This window comes from Sceloporus undulatus, chromosome 2 (genome assembly GCF_019175285.1).
Source record: "Sceloporus undulatus isolate JIND9_A2432 ecotype Alabama chromosome 2, SceUnd_v1.1, whole genome shotgun sequence".
Lineage (NCBI taxonomy): Eukaryota > Metazoa > Chordata > Lepidosauria > Squamata > Phrynosomatidae > Sceloporus > Sceloporus undulatus.
In genome coordinates, this window is record NC_056523.1 from 126344046 (window position 1) to 126361045 (window position 17000).

General features: G+C 40.1%; 1 protein-coding gene across 7 annotated transcripts in view; it reads right to left on the reverse strand.

The window, feature by feature from the left end:
• The window catches only part of BRD4 (bromodomain containing 4), a 126715-nt gene that overhangs the window by 105824 nt on the left and 3891 nt on the right, over nucleotides 1-17000 (reverse strand). For 3 of the 7 annotated variants that reach the window (XM_042451162.1, XM_042451165.1, XM_042451164.1), the window contains exon 2: nucleotides 1250-1336. The exons of the other annotated variants lie outside the window; for them this stretch is intronic. The gene's annotated coding sequence lies outside the window, so the exon portion shown is untranslated. The remainder of the gene's footprint in view (nucleotides 1-1249; nucleotides 1337-17000) is intronic. 7 annotated transcript variants of the gene reach the window in all.

Here is a 17000-nt window from a genome sequence, read left to right on the forward strand (position 1 = left end):
TCAGAGAGGTTTGCCACTGGCTTCCCCTGAGGCGAAGAACATGTGACTTACCCATGATCACTCAGTGAGTTTCATGGGTGAGCAGGGAACTGAACCCTGGTTTCCATAAGTGGCACACTCACAAAGCCCTGAAGTGCTATGCTGCATGTAAGTATCCCAGTATCTCCAACCACATTTCCACCTGAAGTAAGGAGTGCTACAACAGTCAAAGATGAAAAGTGCTGCAGTGTATGTTTGTGATCAAGGGTAAGCAAATGAGACTATTACCGTAAGTTGGGTCTACTAGTCCCATTACTTTCCCTAAAGGAAATCACTCACCAACATTAAAAGTTTCTAGCATCAGTCCACAAAATGTAAGTCTTCCATGACTGACTTGGTATTTTAACACTTTAGTGTCTACAAAAATAAGCCACATTATGTTGTTTGAATCCACCCACAAGGATGTAAGTCACTGAGATAAAACTAGGGAAATTATCTCCCAATAGCCATGTCTCTGATCTTGTAAATCAATTTTAGATCTCTGTTCTTGACTCAAACCCAAATAAGATTTTATCCAAGAAAGAAGATTCTACTATCCCCAAGTATTTTAACTAAACCTCTGAACAGACTCAAGCCACAAGCTCAGGATTTTGAACAAGTATTTTTAAATGACTGTATGCAGAAGTGTCAAGTAGTTGGATATGCCTCCAGGTGCCTCAATCCCACAAGACATTCCCAGTGTTTAGTGTAGGTTTTGCTCCAATTGATGTTGTTAAAAAAAGTGTCAGATGACCAAGGAACATGGGGAAAAATATAAATTAATATCAGAATCTAACACTGCAATATAAATGGTTTGATTCCATGTTGCCACAACCAGCAGTCCGCACTGTAGGTAGTTGCCAATTCCAATTTCTTCTGCTGCTCTCACCCCAAAAAAGCTGCTCAGCAGATTTGGAAGACTCTTCAGAATGGTAATGGGGATCCCCCTTCATTATTCTCTGCAGTGAACCTCAGCCAAAAGGAGGAAACTCTTCTATTCATGGAGGGGAAACTCTGGACCTAACCCATGCTATTTGGCATAAAAATTAATAAAATACATGCTCATCCAGCTATTATAGTTCTGATTATAAACAACAATTTCCAATATTAACTACCTAAAACTGCAAACAAAAACAAGATGGACAAAGAAAATCTGAAAGCTAAATCTTTTATGCCAGAACACACATATAGGTGGATGGGCGGGGGGGTGGTTATGGAGGATGGAAGTTACCTTGATACAGAGTTTATGCTTGTCTAGTCTCCTCCAGTTATTACTCTCTAATCTCCATTTTTTGACACTTAACAGCAAAGTGCAGTTCTGTAAGAAAATAATAATAATAAAAATAATTAATATCAAACTACAGATGTCTATGAAGGAACTATAGTTCCAAACATTTATACTTCAGTTTCTAACATTATCTATCCTTTTAGGCTTTAGCTCTCTTACCTTACATCCATCTATGTATATAATATCTGAAAATGTAAATTTTCAACCTAAGGGCTTCCTTGCTGGATCAACGCAGAAAATTAACTATGTTGAACAATGAGGAGCCAACTGCCTGTGAGCACCTCATAACCAGGCAGAATACCTGAGCTTTGTACCTAACATCATGACAAATAAACTTCTGAGAACAGAGTTCTTACCTAATTGATCTGACTAATACGTACAGTTGCTGAACCACGTTTTCATTAAAAAGAAACTCAGGCTCCATACAGACATGGCAAAATAAAGCTGCTTTGGGTCACTTTGGAGGTATGCTGTTTAAATGATGCGTGCGTCTTAATAGTTCAGAAGCTGCGCCAAAGCTGCGCTCCAGTCGTTAGGACTGGATCGTGGTTTTGGTGCGGCTTCCCGACTCTTAGGACACATGCATCATTTAAACAGCATACCTTCAATGTGACCCAAAGCAGTTTTATTTTGGCCTGTCTGTATGGGGCCTCACTTTACTGAATTCCTGCATACAATGACATTATATTGACTGTTTTGTTACTTATAACTCCAAACTTCAGCTGTAATTCAGCAATTACAACTCCCTCTTTCCCACTGCTTCTGTTGTGTGCCTTCAAGCTGCTTTGGACATTTGTTCAGAGAGGTGTCTACCTTTATGTTCTTCTGAGGCTGAGACCACATGACTTGCCAAGGTCACCCAAAGGTTTCCATGACTGAGGGAGGATTTCACCCCTGGTATCCAGAGTCACAGCTGAACATTCAAACCACTACACCACACTGGCTCTCGCTATCCACAAGCACAAGCTCTCTATAGAACAGCTTTTAAGCATGTGATTTAGTCTTCTATGCAACAGTTCTGAGGTGGAGAAAAACAGAACAACACCAAAGAGGAGATCATGAAAGTCTCTAGGCTTCCATGCTGAACTTTAGAAGACACGGGGGGGGGGGGGGGGGGGGATAAACTCTCTTGTACATATGAACATTATCTGAAACTAAAGCATCCTAGATGGGAAAGAATTTTCTGACAGAAATAAAAATAAAAAAGACCCCACCTGCAATGTAGCTATGTATTTTTTTAAAAATGCATCTTCATTTCAGGCAAGAAGAATATTCCTGCCGTCAACATACGTACTGTATTTTCTGACTACTTTTTAACCCAGGAAAATCTTCTCAAAAGTCAGGGGTCGTCTTATAGGGCGGGTGCTGAAACCTCTGAGCTGAACTGGAGAATCTGCGGTCACCGCAGATGGTGGTGGGGGGGGCTCAAAAATGACCGCGGCCACATCCTTGCCACATGCAGCGACCGTATGAAAGAAGCAAGGGTGGCGCTGTACAAATACAGTAGAAGAAAATCCACTCATCAGGATTCGTGGAAAGAAGTGACTTAACGTGATCCCGATGATGAGGTGAGGGGGTGCCTCACCAGGAAGGTGTAAGTGAAGGGCAGAGCAAGTTGCAGGTGTCCGAGATGCCTGGGGTATGGAAAAAAGAGCTGTGTTTGTGCTACCACTCTGATAGTCTTGGAGACAGGGAGGGCTGGGCATGTAGGGAGAACTGACCAATCCACGCAGGCTTTGTATACAACAGGTTTTCCTGATAAGTGCTTGTATGTCATAAGCATTTGAATTAAAATTACCATATTGAAATCAAATCTGATGTTTTTTTTAATTTTTATTTGGTGTACATTGGAAGAGGGATAGTCTTATACAGCGAATATATCCCAAACTCTATATTTTAATTGGCAAAGTTAGGGGTTGTCTTATATGCCCAGTTGTCTTATATGCCGTAAAATACGGTAATTCAGTTTCACTAATAACTTTTGAATCATGGTTGTGTAACAAAACTAAGAAAAGAACAGAAAAGAAAGAAAAAAAAAGGCTAACCCTCTAACACTTGTTCAGTGCAGCTGAGTGCTAACAGTAATACACCATGTCTACATACAGTGCACCCGCATCTTACACAGGCATGGCATACGCAGCTTTCAGCATTCACTGAAAGCCATACCGGGAAAGCTCCTAGCGCAACCCTGGAAGAAATAATTGGGCTCCAGCACACCTGGAACGGATCCTCACGTAAGGGGAGGGCCCACTGTACATTTATCATATGACTAGGATAAATATAATTATTCTGTTCTTTTTTGTATAAAATAAAGGTATTTTACTTTGAATTATGCTATAGCCATAGAAACAGCAAGGGTCCATGCAAACATAATGCAGTCAGCAATCCAAGTTAATATTTATAATCAACACCAATGGTAGTTTAAAAACCCTACTGAATACTGAACTTTAATAAGCATCACTAACATAAGCTTTAATTATGGTTGAACTAAGCAAAAGGAATCTGTGTTTAATAAATTGCAAAGTGGGGTGAGGGAAAGTGTGTGCTAACTTTGATCTTTTAAACAAGACTGGGAGATGGGAAAGCAACCTAGATAACATTAATTGACCCTGGGTTAAGGCAAACCTAATCACACATTATGCCAATCTCAACTAGAATACTCACCTACATCCCTTAAATAGAACTGAAACATACTGAAGTTCCGCTCTTAATATAAAAAATAGCAGCTGTAGAAGTTTATTTTAGGAAAATTAATTTGGAAAGCATAATTAGACATTTTAATCAAAATCAGCAGCTCTGTAAAAAGATGAAGCTAGGTAAATCATATGTGTATTGATTCACCCTCAGTTACAAGAATTATCCAAAGCTATAAAGAGAAGAATTTTGAATTCCACATGCACAAAGAAGCTGTGTTCAGATTTCTAAAAAAGTTTGCCCCAAAGAGATATGCACTAGGGGAAATCAATTTGGATTTATTTTTAAGGAATTCAGTGGTAAAGGGGGGGGGGGGGAGTGATTGAAGGTTATATGTATGTTTCACGAAGGTGTTATTCATTTGCCAGATTATAATCCTTGGGTCAGATATATGAAATGCATGACTTGCTACAATACACATTTAAAAAAATAAATCCAGAGAACTAGAACAGAAAAAATTACAAAAGAGTTAGGAAAGATTCTTCACTGGTTTTCCCCTAAAATTGCTGCTAGAAAGCTAGAACACATCAAAAAATGCAAGCCTAGCCTAGTATTGCCTCCACCCACTCTAAGACTTTTTTTAAAAAAATCTAGGAATATTTCAGTACTAACTACAAAATTGGGCAACTGTTACTCAAAATCCTGTTTTACCTCTACTGCTTGGCTACAGAAAAGACAGTATCAATTGACTCATATAATTTTTTCCTCTATTCCTTAGTTCCAAGCCACCTAGTCTTTGTCATCTCACTGATGGTTAGCTAGTGTCACACTTCCAATAAACAAACATAATGATCACTGGGAAAATGTTGCCATTCATACTTATATGGACATTGCCCTCAAGAGTAACCAACAATTACTAAAAGACAACTAATACATATCTTCCCAAGGATTCTTGCAACAGAAGACTAGGGTAAGAATCAGGGTAGGGGAGCTAGACTAGCATAGGAAGCGGAGTAAAACACTCAAATGACTGAAAAAACACTGGGAAAACATATGGCCAGGGGTTGCATTTAAAATTATGTCTGTGTCTATACAGGAGAAGGTATTAAAAGTGGAAAACCCATGAATATCTCTAGGTCCTGAAATAAGCATGCTACAGACAAGTCAACCAGGTTTTAAACCCCTGTCTGTCAACCTCCTGGCTGGCTCTTTTGGAAGGGCAAGAGGTTGGAAGGTGGTGGACAGGGAAAAACAGGAGGTGAGAAGATCTATGGGCTAGAAAGTGGTTTAAACTCTGACTGAGGCTATTTTGGAAGACTACGAAATTGAGAGGAGGAGGAGGAAGGGGAGATGTCAAGCTGGCTAAGCAGGAGCAACAAATCCACAAATAGTCAAACCAATGAACGTGGAGGGCTAACTGTATACGATAATGGACTTTTGATATTGCCACTTTTGTGGTAAAAAGTAAAGATATTAAACATAAAAAAGATTGTTTCTCTATGATTGTCCCTAGAAGACTACAGTAACTAAACACTGGAAGTCTGAAGAAATAATACACAAGCTTATATGGTACAGGAAAATACAGGTTTTGGCTTTGTATGAAAAGCTGACTGAAACAAAAATAGTTTGCTTACCCATAATGGTTATCAGCATGCTTTCTCCTTCTCCCCACTCCTCTAACCCAGTCAGGTAAAGGAAAACCAGCCTGCTCTCATCTTCTTACAGTTCAAAACAATGTACCAAAACTTCAAACAGCCTTGCTACTAAATACTTTTCACCTCTCCCTCCCTGGTCTCACTCTCCACCCTGACGACTCAACTGCATGGGAGCACTTAGGAGTGCTATGCATGAGGAGTTATATTTTCATTTATTTATTTCTGGAGAAATGTTTTCAAGTTGAAATGCTGTAATAGATATGACACAAATTGAGACTCGTCAATAACAGAAAGCGGTCACTGGGATGTGACTTTTTGTCACTTTCTGATCACATTTCCAGCTAAAATTACCCTTCAGTTGCAAAGAGGATTTATAGGCTTCTAAGAGCAATGTGCTCCTCTCTTTACAGAATATATTTTGTTCTGGGATGTGTTCTTTTGTGGAGTGTATGTGCAAGGGATTCCTTCCACTTCCTCTTCCACAGATAGAAAAATCCACATATGCTCAAGCCCCATTAAAATTAATGGTAGTGTGGCACCTTTATAAAACAGAGGCTTGCCATCTGCATACGGTTAAATTCGTGGATGGCAAGTCCACCAATAGGGAGGGTGGACTGTATTACACACCAAGTTTCACCCTTCTTGTTCAGGTACCACATAACTATGGCATTGCTGTCTTTGACTACCAGAACCATGGGTCCCTGTATAAATGGCAATAAGGCCCTAGATAACTTGAAGATGTCCAGATGCATTATGTAAAGGCTTGTTCCTCTCAAAACCATAATATATGAATCAGAAGACTGCCCTCTCAAGTGTTTGCTATTGAACTATTGCATTAAATTCTGACCTACAAGAAAAACTGGGAGTGTTCAAGGAAACTTTGTTAATGACAATTTTCAAAGAAAAAGCAGATACAACATTTGCCTTACAGCCTATACTATCCAACTTCTTTCCTACTTCTCAGGTGCAACTGTAGATAATTTCTTTTAGGCAATGTAACTATTCCTGACTTTGTCAAGAAGTTGCAATCATTTTGAATGCTATAAAAAAAGTTCCAGTCAACAAGACTGGATAAAAGTTTCTCCAAGGACAAGGTCTTATCAGAGTTCTTACTAGTATTTAACCTAGAAGCAGTCAAACATCTTGTGAGAGGCTGAAGTGGCTATGGTGATCAGACAGTGATACAAGTGTCTGATCTTCCAGACCTGCACCTGGAGTCTCACACAAAATGGGCACTGTTAGTCTGTTTCAGCATAAACATATATGTAAAAGGGAATCTGCAAAGACTTTACTCCATGCACCTGATGGAATCCACAAGAACTTACGTAAAAAAATTCTGTTTTGCAAGTTTTAAATACGCTACCAATTCCCTTATATCTGCATTCAAGTACTATTACTCAACTCTGGCTGCCAATGTAAAAACTTTGAAACTACTAAAACAATAAGGAAATAATCTGTGATCAAGAAACAATTCTGAAATTAAATATACTATAATCCATTTATTACTCAATTTACTGTTACTCATATATATTAAAATATTTAAAATTTAAATGTTCATGGTGTTCCAACACAATATTTACAAGATCATTTCCTGTATTGTGAAAATATCACCATTAAATAAGTCTGCTAGAGAGGGCACAAAAATTATTTTATGTTGAGATTATCACAACAGAGGAAATGAACGTGTAAATAATGAATTGGAAATCAAGTAAAAGTTCCACATTACCTCACTGGAAACACTGTAGGTTATAAGAAATTCCTGGCATTCACTGTTATCAACAACTGGCCATTTAGTAAGGACCTGAAATGTTATTATAACATGTTTTACAATGATACAGTAGACACATATATTTGACTTCTTGCAAATTCATGTTTCTTTCAGCCCTCAAGCAAATTAAAAGTTGTATTGCTTGTCCTGCTAGTTCTCTTGCTGTCTATTTCATCATCTCCTCAATATTAGTCATTCAGTACAACGCTTAACAGTAAGGGGATAACTGAGAATCCCAAAGGTTCTTTGTTTTTAGACCTTAGCTGTCTATTTTATCGTAAGAAATACACAAGTGCTTTATCCATTATAGAATCTGACAGACTTCAACACAGCCACAGTTCCTCTCTCAGTTCACTGTATTCCTACACATATAGGTCCTGTGTGTTGCTGTTTATGTGCCTTCAAACCATTTCTAATTTATGGTGAACGTATCACAGGGGTTTTGTTGTAAAAATTGTTCTGAAGGGGTTTACCAATGCCTTCCTCTGTGACTTGCCAAAGGTTACCCAGTTCTTCCATGGCTTAGCGGGGATTCAAACTCAGGTCTCTGAGTGTTGCAGTCCAATACTCAAATCACTTTACCATGCCACCAGTATAGCTTATAATTTAAGTCAGAGCACCCCAAGCATACTTTTCAAATTTAGTAAAATTCAGTTCTGTGTATCTTCCCTTTTCAACTCTCTCTTCCTCTTCCAACATATATTCATCATCAGGGTAAAGTACAGGTCTGATTCCATTTGTTGCTTTTCCCTTTGTGGAGAGATTGTAAACAAGATTCTATTATACCACAACTGTGAACTGTGTGGCTCTCCAGAAGCACTGAACTGCAATCCCCTGCATTCTTCATCACTGGTTATGTTGGATTATGTCCTGAGCAATGCAGTACAAAAACATCTGGAGGGTCATAAAATTCCGTCCTTGTGTTAAGGTAACATATACAAGCATTGGTCCGTGACAAGGAAGGGTCATAGGCAATGCATTAAAAAGACTTCATTGGCATTTCTTAAACTGATACTCCAAAAAAAAAAAATACTCAGTTGTGCCTTTTATTTTAAGGAACATGCCTATCAACATTACATCTAACACTAGTCATTTATAACTTGTACTGCATATTAACCATTCAGCATTGGTTGAAAATTAAAAGGAAAACATGAAACTACTACTAAGCAACTCATTTATATATCATGATACTGGTTATCAAGAAAAGGTAATAAACTAAAGCCACCACTCACTGTTATTTTTCTTCATCATTTCATAATCCAAAATATATTGCCTCTAAAAATTTGTGTTTAAGATTATGTTTAAGATTATTAAAAGGAGTTGCTACTGTGTTAGATTGCATTGAATGTGGATTTGACAGAGCCAGATGCTTCCACAAGCCAACTGCATGAAGAGTCAGCTGGCTTCCTTGCAGCCTTATTCAAAGCATAGTCCATATGGTTTTGAATTCCCCTCCAAATTTCTGTTGCCCCATTCTCTTTCAAAAGACTGTTGAGAGTTTGGTTGTCAAACTGGAGAGACAGCAATTCATGCCATCACCCCATCACGGTGAAAACTAGGCATCACAAAAAGGATCAAGACAGAGATGGAGGAATTCTACCCACAGCATTCCCTTACATAATACCGTATAACACCCATACATGTATGAGGATATACAGCAGGACTTTGTGTGAATATGGAAACTGAGTAAAAGCAAATTGTATATTTTTGCGTTAGCCATCAAAATATTTCCCTGCTCATCTACTGCCCCATGGAGGGGAGGGGAGTGAAAGGGAAGACTCACAGGTTGCGGTGTAGTATGTTCCCCTCAAGCACCAGGACCAGGTGGAGGGCGAAGAGCTATGGTTGTTGATGTCACCTTCTCCTCATGCCAAGCTGTAGAAGGTAAGAGCAGTGGGGGGCCAGGCTTCCAACCCACCAGTAAATGACAAAGAAAGAGATTGCACCTAAACATTAGGAAGAACTTCCTGACAGTAAGAGGTGCTTGACAGTGGAATACTTTGCCTCAGAATGGGGTGGAGTCTCCTTCTTTGGAGGTCTTTAAAAAAGGTTGGATGGCCATTTCTTGGTACTTAATTCAAAGTGCCTTATACAGACAATCCCAAACCAGTTATGAGGAAATTACAGGCCTAATGCATGGAGAGTATAGCATAGGGTTTTGGAACTGCATTAGATTACTTTCAGGATTGTTGCTAATCTAACAAAATGTTTGAAAATAATTTTTATATACTGTTAGAATGAAAGTGAGGAAAATATCATGGACAAAGCATGCAAGTATCCTAGATGCTCCGACATGAATCAAAAGATTACTAGACTAACATTTCTTCATTCTAGAAGCCAGACTTGATTTCAATGAGTGTAAAATCAATTATTGTTTTGTAACATAGTTTGAGGTTTCCATGTAGTAACTGGAGGAAGTAAGGGAGCCAAGTGTGGAATTTGTAAGTCTAATGGACGCACATTTCTTTTCCAGTGCTAACGAACTAAGCCAAATGTGTCTGCATGTGTGTGTGTGCATGCACACACACACACCTGACTGAAAGGAAGTTCTGGAAAGGAACATAGGGAAACAAACTTTGCTCAGGCTCCATTCTATTCCATGTCAACTAACAGCTGGATGGGACCCTAAAGAAGATGAAAGAATCAAGACACTAGTAAAACATAGTCCCCTTAATGTTCATTTATGAAATTCCATGTCATTTTTCTATATTCTCTTACTTCTTAAATGCTCAGGATGACAAGTATATTCTCTTCCCACAACACAGGCCCATCCTCTGAGGTAGATTAGGCTAGGAATGGGACTGGCTCAACATCACCTTATGTCTTATTAGCTGAATGAAGATTTGAACCTTGATCATCCCAGCAAAGCCTATACTTTATCCACTACACCACAATGACCCCATTACAATTTTATAGCCATGTCAGATGTTTGAAATGTTTTTACATGTGACCTGCTAAGAGGTTTAGAAACTATCAGGGTAAAAATTCTAATATTTCTATGACTCTGGACTCATTCCAGCACAGGAATACACATTCAACAAACAAACATACTCTGGTAACCTGTGCATCCTTGGCAGTAACTTCTGGCAATCCCTCACACTTACTTCCCTACTTATTTTCCTTGGCACCCAGCATAAACCTGGAATGCTCCCATAGCGAAAGCCTCCTTCCTAGCCAACATGCTGCCAGTTTAATTTGGGGTGCCAAGGAGCTGAAGCCAGCTGTATAGTACTAGCACTTAAAAGAACAAAAACAAAAAAACCCTCTCAAAACTATTTAAGTTGTACATCCCTCAGTGTGTGTAATCAGTAATTTCTGAGCAAGCTTACAGATGGCAAACTTTTTAGAAACTGAATGCAAGTGACCAAACTCAAAGGCATTCCAGCACTGGTATTACCCAGTGCTGGGGGGGGGGGGATACCTCTGGGGGGGCAGGATGTCTCGGGTGCAGGACTTCCCCAGAGACAGCTGAAGGCCCAGGGGGGCAGGGGGAAGAGGAGGAACAGGCGCATACCTGTTCCTACTCTTCCCCCGCCTTCATGTATCTCTGTGTGCTCTCAAAAATGGCTTTGCATGCCTAAGAGGGCAGGAGTGTCATAAGCTATAGATTATACCAATAGTCCAAACATACTTGGACTAAACAAATTCTTTAAACCATACATTCTGGTTTTCAGTATGGTCAAAGAATTAGTTTGGCATTCTAATTATTAAATGAAATGTTTCTCTACTAGCTCCTTGGTGATCACTGATAGTCACTGAGGGATGTCACAACCAGTGACTGACATTAAACATTTAAAATATAAATTTTGAGAAATTATTTCATGAATTACTATTAATGAATGAATATTTTGCAAGTCAAATAAGGAAACTGGAATAGATACAACATTTTACTTCAATAAATCAGCATTGGGCAATTGAATGGACGTCAGGAGGACCAATTCCCACCCCACTCCTGACCTCCCTGTGGGCTTCATCCCCCAAAGCCCAAATACTTTAATTTTCCTCTGCAGTCCCTCTCAAAATGGCACGAGGAAGTGACATAGTGTTAATTCCTATTTACCACTTTCAGACGGACTTCAGAGGAAAACAGGTGTTTGGTGGAATTATGGGGTGCTAGGGTGCTTACAGGGGTCAAGTGGGGTATTTTCTTGTGTTTTCACACAGTTCAGTGGGGGAGATTCTGCATGTTTTGAAGCAAAAATGCTTCCAACTCATCCAAGTTTTTTTTAAAGTTGGGGTTGAAGAGCATGGGGGGGCACAAAAATAGGACCCATGGGCTACATACAACTCACAGGCCATGATTTTCCCAACTAATGGATGTACATAAGTCTGTGGGCAGAGCCAACGTATCACATTTTGTCTTGACTACTAGGTCTTAAGACTCAGAAGCAGGAGATGTTGTGAAATAGAAACAAGCTTAGTAGTACATTTATTTGTGAATGTTATTGCTCTGAGCACTGGGAATTTTGAATTAAGGGCCTGAACAGACAGGCCAAAATAAAGCTACCGTATTTTCCGGCGTACAAGATGACTTTTTGGCCCTCTAAAATGGGGTCAAAAGTTAGGGGCTGTCTTGTACGCCAGTTACAAGAGAGCCCCAGGAACCCAGTACACTTATCTGGTTGTCATGCTAGCTTCCAAAGCCCTCTGGAGCCCTTTGGAAGCTGGCGGAGGGTGCCTCCCTGGATGCCGGCTTCCAAAGGCCTCCAGAGCCCTTTGGAAGCCAGCGTTTGTGGGCATCAGGCCCCCTAACTTGGTCTATAGTAGGCCAAGGCACTGCCTGCATGCAAGGCAGGCTTTGCAGGTCTCAGCAAAAGCCTGGGAAGCTGGCTTACATAGCAGCTAGCCCCCCCTAGTGGTTGAAGCATAAATAACTGGTAAATAAAAATAAAAATAAAAAAATAAGAGAGAGAGAGAGAGAGAGAGAGAGAGAGATAAATAAGCAAGCAAGCAAGCAAGCCAAGACTGGAGAACGAGTTGGGGTAAATGCAGTGATGTTTTTAAAATTTTTATTTGGTGTGCGTTGGAAGAGGGGTGGTCTTATATGGCGAGTATATCCCAAACTCTATATTTTAACTGGAAAAGTTGGGGGTTGTCTTATACGCCGGAAAATACGGTACTTCGGGTTACTTTGGGGGTATGCTGTTTAAATGATGCATACATCCTAAAAGTCCGGAAGCTGCACCAAAGCCATGCTCCAGTCCTAAGGACTGGAGTGCAGCTTTGGCACAGCTTCTGGCCTCTTAAGATGTGTCATTTAAACAGCATACCTCCAGTGACCCAAAGCAGCTTTATTTTGGCCTGTCTGTTCAGGCCCATAATCAACCTTCCATATCCATGGACACTTTATCCACAGATTCAACCATCCACGGCTTGAAAATATTCCAAAAAGATATAATTCCCAAAAAAACAAAACCTGGATTTTGCCATTTTATGTAAGGGATTTCACTACACCACTGTATTTAATGGGACTTGAACATCCACAGATTTTAGCATCCAACTGTAGCAGACAACTACAGATAAGCACTTATATATACAGCATGGAAATTATAGCATCAGATAATTTTCCACACAAAATTTCCTACTCCATATCTATTTTAATACCTTGTTATTTTAACTCTAATGCTGGTTATTCTGTTTCTTTGACTGCAAGTGGCTATAATCAAATGGCTTTATCAGTTTTTCAGTTGAGTAGTATATAAATACAGTTCAATAACAAACACTAAAGAAAGCCATCACGGTGTAGTAGTTTTGAACATTGGACTACAAAACTCTGGAGACCACCATTCAAATCCCCATTAGTCATGAAAACCCACTGGGTGACCTTAGTCATGTCATACTGGGCAAGTCTCAGCCTGAGAGGAAGGCAAAAGCAAACCGACTGTGAACAGAGTCACCACAAGTCAGAAATGACTTGAAGACACATTATAACGACAACAACAAACACTAAAGAATATACATCCCAGTATATACTATACATTCCACACTGTAGGTTCTGTCTAAACCCTTATATCTTTCAAATTTTTTACTTATTACACCACCAGCAAAAGTGCAAATGATTATATATTTAGCAGAATAAGAATCTGGCACAAAGTGCTACTTAACAAATTCCTTTGAAATAGATTAAACAAATTTAATTCTGGCATAAATGGTCTAACTCAAAAGTATTCTCCTAAAACCAAACACAAATAATTATACTCATTTAGAAAGAATTTCTCTGACTCCATACCAAGGCCTTCTGAATGGAGGTATAAGATAAGCAACTTTTGCAGACTAAACACAGATTAAGCCAACATAAATACAAACTCCTTCAGTGTCAAACTGATTGGTTATCTCTCTTTAAAGATAAAGACAAATATTACATGAGACCAAAGAGGCATCAGTGACCTCACCAGTTGCACTTTATACAGTACCTTAATGGCCTATCAGCTTCAGTGGCAGCTCATAACCATGTATTATACACTCTGCCTTTGAGGAGTACTTAAGAGTACCTTTAAATAAAGGCCCCTGAGGAAACCTACTTTGACTAAGTGATACACCTTGAACAGCACACTAATGAAGTAATATAGTGCTGTACATGAAATTCTTGTAGGAATACATCTGATGATACTTCTGAGTTATCATGAGGTTGTTGCTGTTAATGAATAAATACATATCAGAAACTATCGTAAACCTTCTGTATCCTGAATGTAACCAGCATAGGAGGTGAGTGAAAAAACTTTGGTTGGTCAGTAAAACAGAGTACAGTGGGCCCTCGCCTTATGCGGGGATCCGTTCCGGATCCCTCCGCGTAAGGTGAATTCCGCCTATGCTCAAGCCCCATTGTAAACAATGGGGCTTGTGCACGGCAGCGCGTGGGGCGCAACGGGCGCATGCACCCATTCAATTGAATGGGACGTGCCGCCCCTTCCGCCCCGCGGCTTGAGCGCGTATGCTCAAGCCACGTAAGGCGCGCCCGCGTATGACGCGGGTGCTCTGTATGTTGGGATTTTCCTCTAGTAAAAAAAGAGCATTTCTTTTACACAGAACCAAACAGAACATCATTCAGTGCCACTGTAAGTCCCCCACTAGAACATTCTTCAGGCTTTTATAAAAGCATATGGGTGACAAGAGGTTTTTGCTTTATAAAGTGATTGCTAAATCTAAAGAATGGAAGATCTGAGCCAAAATTTCAGATGTGAAGAACAGCTCCATCATGCCAAATCCAAAGAGAGATAAAGGGCCTTCCCTCCATTCCAATTGCCATCGCCCTGGCCTCAGAGGTAGAGAAGAGGCAGTTTCTGATGGACTTGATCCCCTCCCCCACTGCCATCCCCTTTCCTTCTGTTTCGTGTCTAGATTGTAAACCTGAGGGCAAGGAACTGTTTTTTTATTGCTTTTTTTTTGTACAGTGATGGCACTCTATAAATAATAATAATTCTGCTAATAAAAAAACAAAGTGTTTTCTGACAATACAGCCCGCCCTTCCTTTAATGCGGGGATCCCTTCCAGACCCTCCCGTGTAAGGGAAATATTGCATATGCTTATCCATGCAGCACAGCACGCTCCATGGGCATGCACACCACTGTTACTTCCATCACATGGCTTCAGCACAAGCAACTGATTCTAGGGGGGAAACCTGTATTTTCAAGCTCTTCATACCAAGATTTATAGTCTATGATCATGGCTGTTTTCCCTATAACCCCCAAAGGAATAATAACACTGAATGTTTTCAGTGAAAGGAGACACAAAGAAAAGTGGAAATGTATAGTACTGGGAAATCCCAAACTCAACACTCCCGGTGACAGAAGACCGAGAAGCTGTGCAGACTGGCCATTAAGGCCGGCCTGGGGGAGGACTCAGGTGTGGTGTCCACATGACGCATACCCCAACTCCGCCCCCATGGTAGCGTGATGCCACATGGCATATCGCAGCACACACTGTCACAACGCCCCTCTGGCGCTGCAGCCACATAACACAGAGCCAAAGGAGTGCGATAAAGCCGTGGTGCCAGCGGCTACGGCGCCCTTTCAGGGTGCAAAAAGGAGATGCTTTTTGCAGCTCCTTTCTGCACTGCAGAAAGACCAGATCGGGCCTGTGGCATGCAGTTGCTGCGGCCCCAATCTGACGAAGACGGAGGTGGCTGCAGGTCGCCCCCCCCCCAAGGGGTGGTCTGCACAGCTCCTGAGACACTTTAAGGCATGAGTGGGAATTCTAGGGCACTCTCCAGGTGCAGCTGCACTGCAACTTTCAGCATTCTTCAACAATGGATGAGACAGCTAAATACTTTTGAGAACAGCAGTCCAATACTTTTGGGACTGCATGGTTCCCAAGCCTGTTTTAAAGTTTGTTTTATTCATAAAATAGGTATGGAAAAAGCCTGTGTTTTCCTCATTCAACCTAGATATTTAAACATCTGAAACACAATAAACTGTATAAAAATGTTCTTGTACAAACCATAAAAGAGAAAGAACTGGCAATGTGAGAGAGTGGGGTAGGGTGCATTGAGAGAATAAAACAAATAATGAAGGAGTACACAGCAGAAGTAAGCTCTGAAGAGCCCCCAGTCCTCCAGGATATATATGGTCAAGTTGTAGCCACACTCCATGTATCTTGCCAGAATCCCAAGGAACCCTAGCCATTTCCCACACAGCCCAGTGGATCAGTTAAGAAATGATAGGGGAAAGACCATTGTTTTACTGCTGCAATTAGCAGTGCCAAGAAAACTATCTTAATTGGGATTGCTGAAGTACAGGGAAGAGGACTTTAATCTCAACTCACTCAGTGATTACCATACAGTCAAGATCGTTGCTTCCCTACTACTGAGAACTGTAAGGAAATAAAAATTTGAATCAGGATTGTTAGAAAGGAGAACTTTAACCTCACACACACAAATGCATGGTTTCCAACCCACCACAGAATGCACCCTCTTAAGGCTAAAAAGACTGTTTGCCCATGCATCCTGAGAAAAAACTGAGATGATGGAAAACAATACAGTGAGTATAAACAATTGGACAACTCAAACACAGTAAGGCAAAAATTCAAATTCCTGAAGTTAACATTAAATGCTTAGATAAAACTGTTCCTACAAAATGCAGAGTAGGGTTGCATTTTATACGGCCATTTTTTTCTATTACGAAAAAGCATACTATTTTCAGCTTCCTATCAACATGAGTGCTTTGCAAGGACCGGTACAGTGTAACTTAGCAGACATCTCTGAACTGAACACAGACTGCAGCATCAGTTCACCTGCACAGGAAAGAATGTGTTTTAACACACTTATTTTCCCTTCTAAAATCTATCCATGTTGGAAATAACTATTATGTTGATTTAACTAACACAAAAGCTTCATTCACCCAAATGATACTTCCAGCCCTTTGTAATAGAAAAACCTAAAGAATAGTAATATTAAACATATGAAGGTAGTCGATGCTAAGTAGCAATAATATTATTGTGACTAAATTCCAGGTAGAAACAAAGTGACTTTAAAAAATGCTTGTAAATATGAACCATATTATGCATCTCAAAGAAAGAATTCTCCACAATCTGCTTCACGCATTATAGCTTTCATATATGAAAGTACAAAATTAACAGCTCTACTTCAATGTGTCATCTCAGAGACATCTCTGTTGCTTTTCATGCATGTGCAAAAGTGCAG